Source organism: Schistocerca gregaria, chromosome X (assembly GCF_023897955.1).
Source record: "Schistocerca gregaria isolate iqSchGreg1 chromosome X, iqSchGreg1.2, whole genome shotgun sequence".
Classification (NCBI taxonomy): Eukaryota; Metazoa; Arthropoda; class Insecta; order Orthoptera; family Acrididae; genus Schistocerca; species Schistocerca gregaria.
The window spans coordinates 555,654,135-555,664,057 of NC_064931.1; the positions used below are offsets into that span (position 1 = coordinate 555,654,135).

At 44.9% G+C, this 9,923-nt stretch overlaps 1 protein-coding gene across 3 annotated transcripts in view; it reads right to left on the bottom strand.

The window, feature by feature from the left end:
* LOC126297832 (intermembrane lipid transfer protein VPS13A-like) overlaps nucleotides 1–8,570 on the bottom strand; it is a 759,301-nt gene extending 750,731 nt beyond the window's left edge. For all 3 annotated transcript variants that reach the window (XM_049989081.1, XM_049989080.1, XM_049989079.1), the window contains exon 1: nucleotides 8,545–8,570. The gene's annotated coding sequence lies outside the window, so the exon portion shown is untranslated. The remainder of the gene's footprint in view (nucleotides 1–8,544) is intronic.
* Nucleotides 8,571–9,923: the final 1,353 nt, after the last annotated feature.

Sequence of the window (9,923 nt, forward strand, 5' to 3'; positions counted from 1 at the left end):
GGGAATGAGACACGCTCCTTCCAAATAAGAGTTCAGTGCAGCGGTATCTCTCACGGCACCAGCATTCAGAATTTACATTACAGCTTAGTTATGCATTCATATGGTCTCGTGCACTTAGCGTTCACTAGACAATCCAACGCGCAGGTGAGTCAGAAATGTTTTTCTTTTAATTGCTTTCTAGACGTGCCATACGACCATCTCAACAGTGTGTCCGGGCAATTAAGAACATTCATTAGGGTCAAGCCGTACCCTGGTACGAAGTTACGCATGCTTAGACTCGTTTTCTGTCACCACGTAGGCGATTTCCGTGTTAGTTATGACGGTACGAAGATAAGGACAACACAACACTCAGTCCCAGAGCGGAGAAAAATCTCGGACCCGGGGAGGAATCGAACCGGGCCTCCTTCGATTAGCATCAGCCGCACTGATCCCACAGCTACCGAGGACATGTCAAAAGTTAAACACAGCCTCAGACACTGTTGAAGAAAAGGAAAATACTCGTGATAGCGGTAGCGTAGCGCGAACGAGTCACTGGACATTTCAAAGTAAAACGCGGACTTTGTATCCAGCCAACTTTGTTTTTATGGCTGCTACTTTGATAAGCTCAACTACTCTGGTTGATGACTAAAATACAAACAGCGTGATGACAAGAGTAGGGTTCTCGAAACTCGTAGGTGTGTGATGTATGCTAAACAAATATAACAAAAAAGGATGTGAAGAAAGTGACGGATTTTGTATCGCAGTGTGTTATCTTAGCGATCCGCAGGCGTTGTACTGTCACGACAACTGCAGCCGGAAAGTGATAGTGGGGCATAGCGACCAACGGCATGGCTCCCGACTCGTCGCTAAAAATTGCTTCGTAAGAAACCTGCAGGCGTCAATCATTATCCTTCCCAAGTGGTTCTAGAATGAACATTCGAAGAGGCTTGCCATGACACGGACATTTGAAGCTGATAATATCGCCCTCTTTACGGAGTTACCTGTTACACAGGGATGGAGATTGGGGTTTAAAGTCCCGTCGACGAGGAGCACAATTAGCGATAGGAGAACAAAGGGGAAGGAAATCACCTGTGTCGTTTTCAAAGTATCCGTTTCCGAATTTGTCTGGAGTGAGTTGTGAAAATCACGGAAAACCTAAATCTGGATGACCGGACGCGAATTTCAACCGTCGTCCTCGCGAATGCGAGTCTGTTGTGCTAGCCACTGCGCCACCTCTCTCGGTGGTTGTGCTCAAAAATGTGCAAATGTTTGTGAAATCTTATGAGACTTAACTGCTAAGGTCGTTAGCCCCTAAACATACACACTACTTAACCTAAATTAACCTAAGGACAAACACATACACCCATGCCCGAGGGAAGATTCGAACCTCTGCCGGGATCAGCCGCACAGAGTTGTGCTCAAGAGAAGGTTCAAGCTACAAGGAAGCTCCTTTTTTGGGTGTTTTCACTGTAAGAGGACGAGAACGGCTTCATAAAGCTATCGTTCGCTCATCATCTTGACGAGTGTCGTAATAATAACTTTGTCCTTCAATATTACAATTCTCTTCTTCACCAGGATAAAACTGCAATAGATTTTTTCCATTTTCTTGAGCTCAACATCTCATTCACTGTGATGAGGTACTGACTCAGCTTTCTCAATGCATAACACGAAGAATTCAGTAGAATGTATCGTCAGGGTGTTAGCGCCAACCGCGCGAGCGCGTAATGGTCGCGCGGTTCCAGACTGTAGCGCCTAGAACCGCTCGACCACTCGGGCCGGCGAATGACGGTAAAATATTTTTATAAAGATAATATTACTGTATATGTAAATCAAAATAACTTTTTGGAATTGTTTCCTTTCTCAGTTAAGATGGTGTGTCTGATATTACACTCTAATACAAAACGGAAGACGCACCACGAACAAATTATCCGAATAGCACGGAAGTCGGTAAACATGAAGTACATGATCGAGTTTAGAAAACTTGGCTGGTTTATTCAAGAGAAAGAACTTCACAAATTGAGCAAGTCAATAACGCATTGGTCCACTTCTGATTCTTATGCAAGCAGTTATTCGGCTTAGTACTGATTGACAGAGTTGTTGGATACTCTCCTCATGAAAATACTGCCAAATTCTGTCCAACTGGTGCGTTAGATCGTCAAAATGCCGAGGCCGTTGTAGGGCCCTGCCCATAATGTTCCAAACGTTTTCAATTAGGAAGATATTGGGCAAAGTTAATGGCCAAAGTATTGTCTGGTAAGCTTGAAGACAAGCAGCAGTAACTCTTGCCGAATTGTAAGCCCAGGCCGGCCGGTGTGGCGGTTCTAGACGCTGTAGTCTGGAACTGCGCGACCGATACGGTCGCAGGTTCGAGTCCTGCCTCGGGCATGGATGTGTGTGATGTCCTTACGTTAGTTAGGTTTAAGTAGTTCTAAGTTCTACGGGACTGATGACCTCACATGTCAAGTCCGATAGTGCTCAGAGCCATTTGAACCATTTTGTAAGCCCAGGATGGCTTGCTATGAAGGACAACAAACGAGACGCAGGATATCGTAGGCGTATCGCTGTACTGTAATGGTACCACGGATGGCAACCAAAGAGGTCCTGATATGAAAATAAATGGCACACGAGACTATCACTCCCGGCTGTCGGACCGTACAGCGGGCGACAGTCAGCTTGCTATCCCACAGCTCTCTGCGGCGTCTCCAAACACGTCTTCGGCCAGGAATATCATTGGAAGGAGTAGACTTGTCCTCAGTGATAAAACACACTTCGAACTGGGCCCCGACGACCAGGGGAGACGCGTCTGGAGACGCCCCAGACTGCGGTGAGCCACCAAACTGACTGTCGTCAGCCATGCGGCCCAGCAACGAGAAGTGATGATCTGGGGTGACATTTCTTTTCATATAGAATCCCTTTGGTTGTCATCCGCGGCACTACAGTAGAGCACGTCGGCTATACTCTACGCCCCGTTTTGTCGCTCTTCAGGGCAAGCCATCAAAAAATGGTTCAAATGGCTCTGAGCACTATGGGACTTATCTTCTGATGTCATCAGTCCCCTAGAACTTAGAACTACTGAAACCTAACTAACCTAAGGACATCACACACATCCATGCCCGAGGCAGGATTCGAACCTGCGACCGTAGTGGTCGCGCGGTTCCAGACTTTAGCACCTAGAACCTTCGACCACCCCGGCCGGCGCAAGCCATCCTGGGCTTACATTTCAGCAAAATAATGTCCGTTCGCTTGACAAACACTACCTTCAGCAGAAAGGTCAGCTGATTTCACCCCAACTGAGAACTTTTGAAACATTATGGGCAGGGCCCTCCAAACGTGTCTGAATTTTGACGATCTAAAGCGCCACTTGGGCAGAATTTGGAACTACATTCCTCAAGAGGACATCGAGCAATTTTATCATACAATGCCAAGTCGAATACCTACTTTCATAAAGACCAGAGGTAGAACAACGTGCCGGCCGGGTGGCCGAGCGGTTCTAGGCTCTACAGTCTGGATCCGCGCCACCGCTACGGTCACAGGTTCGAATCTTGCTTCGCGCATGGATATGTGTGATGTCCTTAGGTTTGTTAGGTTTAAGTAGTTCTAAGTTCTACGGGACTGATGACCTCACATGTCAAGTCCGATAGTGCTCAGAGCCATTTGAACCATTTTGTAAGCCCAGGATGGCTTGCTATGAAGGACAACAAACGAGACGCAGGATATCGTAGGCGTATCGCTGTACTGTAATGGTACCACGGATGGCAACCAAAGAGGTCCTGATATGAAAATAAATGGCACACGAGACTATCACTCCCGGCTGTCGGACCGTACAGCGGGCGACAGTCAGCTTGCTATCCCACAGCTCTCTGCGGCGTCTCCAAACACGTCTTCGGCCAGGAATATCATTGGAAGGAGTAGACTTGTCCTCAGTGATAAAACACACTTCGAACTGGGCCCCGACGACTAGGGGAGACGCGTCTGGAGACGCCCCAGACTGCGGTGAGCCACCAAACTGACTGTCGTCAGCCATGCGGCCCAGCAACGAGAAGTGATGATCTGGGGTGACATTTCTTTTCATATAGAATCCCTTTGGTTGTCATCCGCGGCACTACAGTAGAGCACGTCGGCTATACTCTACGCCCCGTTTTGTCGCTCTTCAGGGCAAGCCATCAAAAAATGGTTCAAATGGCTCTGAGCACTATGGGACTTATCTTCTGATGTCATCAGTCCCCTAGAACTTAGAACTACTGAAACCTAACTAACCTAAGGACATCACACACATCCATGCCCGAGGCAGGATTCGAACCTGCGACCGTAGTGGTCGCGCGGTTCCAGACTTTAGCACCTAGAACCTTCGACCACCCCGGCCGGCGCAAGCCATCCTGGGCTTACATTTCAGCAAAATAATGTCCGTTCGCTTGACAAACACTACCTTCAGCAGAAAGGTCAGCTGATTTCACCCCAACTGAGAACTTTTGAAACATTATGGGCAGGGCCCTCCAAACGTGTCTGAATTTTGACGATCTAAAGCGCCACTTGGGCAGAATTTGGAACTACATTCCTCAAGAGGACATCGAGCAATTTTATCATACAATGCCAAGTCGAATACCTACTTTCATAAAGACCAGAGGTAGAACAACGTGCCGGCCGGGTGGCCGAGCGGTTCTAGGCTCTACAGTCTGGATCCGCGCCACCGCTACGGTCACAGGTTCGAATCTTGCTTCGCGCATGGATATGTGTGATGTCCTTAGGTTTGTTAGGTTTAAGTAGTTCTAAGTTCTAGGGGACTGATGACCTCAGAAGCTAAGTCCAATAGTGCTCAGAGCCATTTGAACCAATTTTAGAACAACGCGCTACTGACTTACTCAGTTTGTGAAGCTTTCTCTCTTGAAAAAATAATCCATTTTTTCTGTAACTGTAATCTTTTCTTTGTCTGTACATGTACATCACATCTACCGATTTTCGTCCTACCCTAATAATTTCTTCGAGGTGTGTATAACTTGATTTGCTCCGCTTTCTTGAGCTCAGCATCTCATTCATTGTGGTGAGGTGCTGACTGAGCTTTATCAAAGTACATTACGAAGAATTCAGTTGAATGTCGGAAATATGACAACGGTGCTGATGTCAGTCGTGTGTGTGTGTTTGTGTGTGTGCGCGCGCACTCCTGTGTGTGTCTGCAGTGTAGTGTGGTTGGTAATGTGAAGTGACCAGTCATGTGGTACCAATGTAAAACGCTAAAGTATTTTTCATCGGATAATATTACTGTATGTATAAATTAGAATTTCTTTTTAATTGCTTCCTTTTTCAATTAAGATGGCATGTCTGATATTCTTTTGTAAATGCTCTATAGATAAATAACTAGACTAAACTAAACATACACATAGCACCACCAGAGATTATGCTCACAAAAAGTCCAAGGAAAAAAGTTGAAATCTATCCTGATCGAGCACAAATCTCTGAACTTGTAATCTGCCACTGTCCTATGGAACCACCAAGCCATGTATTTTACCCACGAGTATGGCTAAGCGTATGCAATAATACTGCGTTCTGTTCTCACTTAGCCGGCCGCTGTGACCGAGCGGTTCTAGGCGCCTCAGTTCGGAACCGCGCTGCTGCTACTGTGGCAGGTTCGAATCCTGCCTCGGGCATTGATGTGTGTGATGTCTTTAGGTTAGTTAAGTTTGAGTAGCTATAAGTGTAGGGGACTGATGACCTCAGATGTTAAGTCCCATAGTGCTTAGAGCCATTTGAACCATTTGTTCTCACTTACATGTTCTGCTCAACAATTCTAAGAGCTTCCCGCCGTCCTTGATGTTTCTTGACATCATTTCGAACATTTCAATGCCGCACAGGCATTATATTTGTTGCGTTTTTAATGATTTTCTTTTTTCATAGCGTTAATCTTATCGAACCAACCCACTGTTTCCATTATCTGAAAATTTTTATATCATTTTAGCCCTTCACGTCGCCAAGGTTGTCAGTTAACCTAAAGCTGTCCGGTGTATCAAACCAGAGGTCATTAATCTCCAGCGGAAATTTTCTCCTCGTGCTTTTTAACTATTGCTGTTAGTGTAATACCGATTTTAATCAGGCCCTGTAGATACAGTTTCCTGTAACGATACGCACTCTATTAGTTTTGAGAGTCTGCCACAGAACTGGATCTATACGTTCCTATCCTGAATCAGCTTTAGGCATGAAAATTAACTAATTTTGATGTAACAGAGACCTTGAGCCTAGAATAATATTACTTCACTGTGTGTTCAACATTATGCCACGCTGCGTATACAAATTTATAATTTTCTTCTAGTAATTGCTTGTAATAATATGCACTAATAAATATCCCAGCATGAGGGTCGGTAACTCACTACGAACATTTACAAATCTGAAGAAAAATTGCCACAGTTCTTCTACGAGATATTAATTTAAGACTGCAGTTAACGATACATAGAATACGACCAAGTGCGCAGAGGAACAGAATGCTGAGGGAACTACTGCTAAACAGAAGACTGATAAATACCGGAATTTAGTTAAGCACGTACGTGGTTCACGAAAGTGTTCTGTTTTCATGATACTGGCTTCTTATGTACGATATTTACTAAGATGGTACTAACTCAAGTAGCAGTGTGGCCGGCCAAACGTGTAATGCTTTCTCGGCCATTTGCACTTTCTCTGGATTCTAGATAATACTTTTAGCTACCAGAGGCAACAACACAGGTGATGAAGACTTCAAGTACTCATATACACAGAGCTCAAAGTCGCATTCAGAGCAAAGGACAACTAGACAAGACGAAGATTCCTAAGAAATTCTCTGTATGCACATTCCTTAAACGACAGAGCAGCTGCGGCACAGAAAAAAAACTTTTCATGTGAAATTATCACCTTCTCACATGCGGAAACAGTGATTATTAAAAAAATTACTTCCTTCGATTGAAGTTGATTCAAATAAGTATGGGTAACCTTTGCTACAGCTTGAAAATTATTTCCTGTTTTTTCAAGGTTGATGTACATATAGCCGGACAATTTGTTTGCTGAAAAATACCAAAGACTACAGGAATAGTAACATGATTGCTTTACACTCTTTCCATGTCTTTAGTTCGATGCCGTTTTCTCACAATAATTAGGAATAACTCAGTTCTGTCGAAAGATTGGCCTAATTACGTAACGCCTATCTGAGTACAATTCCTCAGCATTCTATATAAAAAAACGATACCATTTGAACTGATCTTACTGAAAAATCATATTATTAGAATAAGCATCAAAGGCCCTCTAGTCCGGTGTGCTTTGAAACTGACGTAGCATATCATCATCTACTCTTTAGTTTACTTTGAAAACCGGCTTATCAAATCCAAAAATATCATTGCCATTGAAATTAGAACATTCTAAAAATGTATTAGAGAGATATGTATTGTTCGTACAGCGAAGAATAAAAATTGTCTGCAGCGCAATACCTTTGCTAAGCCCATTCTCTGTACTTGGAACCCCTGTAACTGTTCGGGAGAACAAACTCTTTCGAAAAGGAACAGGTATGTTGAAAGCCTGAGTGGTGTTGCTATGTGTACACACACTGTTGTAGGATATCTAGTTGAATAAGTGCAAACTAAAACGACATAAAGTGTAAAATAATATTAAAACAAGCTGTCTGCTCGTGACTCGCCAGTGCTAAAACAGTAATCACCATTCACCAGTGTTATTTACACATTTCAGAGCGCCGTTTCCGCTACTGCAACAACAGGTGCGCGATCTATGAAAGGCTAGAACAAGGAAATCACGTGGGCTTCCCACTGACTCAAGAATATGCATTAAAATCGTACGTACACTTCCGACATCACCAACGAATTATTAATGGATTTAGCTACGTTTTATAACAAGAAAGACGAAACAGTATTTATCTGAATTATGATATCAAATGCACGCAATCAACTATAGAAAAGCGGTCAGTGAAGCACTGTAAATCCGCCATTCGGAAAGGTTTTCATTAATCACTAGCACTACTCTTTTATTTTTTTAGTTTTGAGAGGTTACTTTTTGTGATAATATTCCAATTTACTCTTTCACTGATACCAGCGTAACATGCCGCTATTAGACAAACATCACAAGGGCAGACTGTATTCGATTACCTTCTAATTAGATTAAGAAAATGCTTGAGAGGCATTATGCCCTCCTATGTGGGCCGTACAAGGCAAGCTAATCAGATGGTACTTAGAACTACACAAGTCTTTACATTCCAAACGTCACCATATGTCATTGCTTTCTGTGGTTCTTTCAATCCAAGAACCATTTCAAGTTGATAAATACAGCTGCGAAAGACATTAATAGTTTAATAGCGGGCTAGGGACACGTATTTATCCTGACGAAACTTTTCAGGAATATGTCTTAGCTCGATACGACGATCACCTGCAACATACCTTATTCTTCTGAAGATGGTCATAAATATCAGTCATAGACGTCAACTTGGCATTAGTATTAGAAATAATGTTCGTTTAGTTACAGTGTGATAAGTAACAGAACAATGCCGCGTTAAAGTAGAAATGCGGCCGCGCGCGAAGCAGAGTGCCGCAGCTAGGTACTTACGTGTGCGACAGCTGGCGCCAGAGTGCGGCAGTGGCAGCGGCGGCGGCGGGGGCGGCGGTGGCGGCGGCGGGGGCGACGGGGGCGGCCGCATTGATCCCCATGCCCTGTCCTGCGCAATGCTTCGCCCTCGCCCGCTTCTGATCAATACGGGCGCCCACTTTCCGCTCACTTCCCGGCCGTGACCTTTGCTAAGCAACCATTCCGTCATTCATCAGACGTCATCTAGGCAAAGCGAACTAGAAAGATTTGGCAGAGACCCGAAGGAATAGTCTCTCCATCACTGTTCTGCAAGCATTACCCCTTCACACCACACCGTCTGCTTTAAGACAGTCGACGACGGGCTGACCGAGATTCGATTCGACTGCCTCTGTGTCCCTGTTAAACGACAATTCCGCCATTCATACGACGTCGTCTGCGCAGTGCTGAGCCAACTAGGTGTGACAGCGATTGGAAGCTGCTGTATATCTGCCCCTAGCCGTGCGCTGATAACTCTTCGCACGCTCCCAGGTGCAGCAAAGACCGCCCATGGAGACAGGACGGGAAGTAGGACAACCTAGCTTATGCCGCTGCTTGCCATCCGCATGCCATAGCGAACCCAATATGCAAAATACAATGACGGAAAAAAAATCTGACACCAAGAAGGAGTTGTGCGAGATAAAAGAAAATGGGTAGGCCTGTTTCTACATCTGAAAGATGACCTCATTTCAGATTTCGCACCAGCCGAATAAGAGTGGCGCAAGTAACACCACTGTGAGAATACAAATTAGGTTTGCTTTAAATTCACGTTAGTTATCTTTGAGACTGGATCTAGTGAGTCGATGTTAATCAAGAATGAATTTTAAACGACCAAGTTTGAATGACGTCATATAATAGACCTACGAGAAGCTCGATGTTCCTTCCGCGATATTGCAGAAAGAATTGACAGGAAATAGCGACTGTACACGATTGCTGGCAGCGGTGGTCATGGGAAGATGCGGTCGCAAGAAGACTGGACTCCGGAGGGCCACGTGGCACTACCGAGAGGGAAGACAGCCGTGTTCGGCGTACGGTTGTGGCATATCCTTTGCGTCTGCAGCTACAGCTCGAGGAGCAGTTGACACCATAGTGACATGACGAATTGTTACAAATCGGTTACTTCTAGGACAGTTTTCTTGCGTGTATTCAGCTGGCCGTTTACGACTTCACCGTTGTCACACGAGGGCTCACTGGAGAGTGGATCTGTGATGTTTCCTGATGAAAGTTCTACCTCGGTGCCAGTATGCCAGTGTGTTGGTTAGGCGCAGCTCAGGTGAGTGCCTGCAGCCAACTTGTCTGTTGCCAAGACACCTTGCACTTACACCTGGCGTTATGGTCTGGCATGGGATTTCGTACGACTCTCG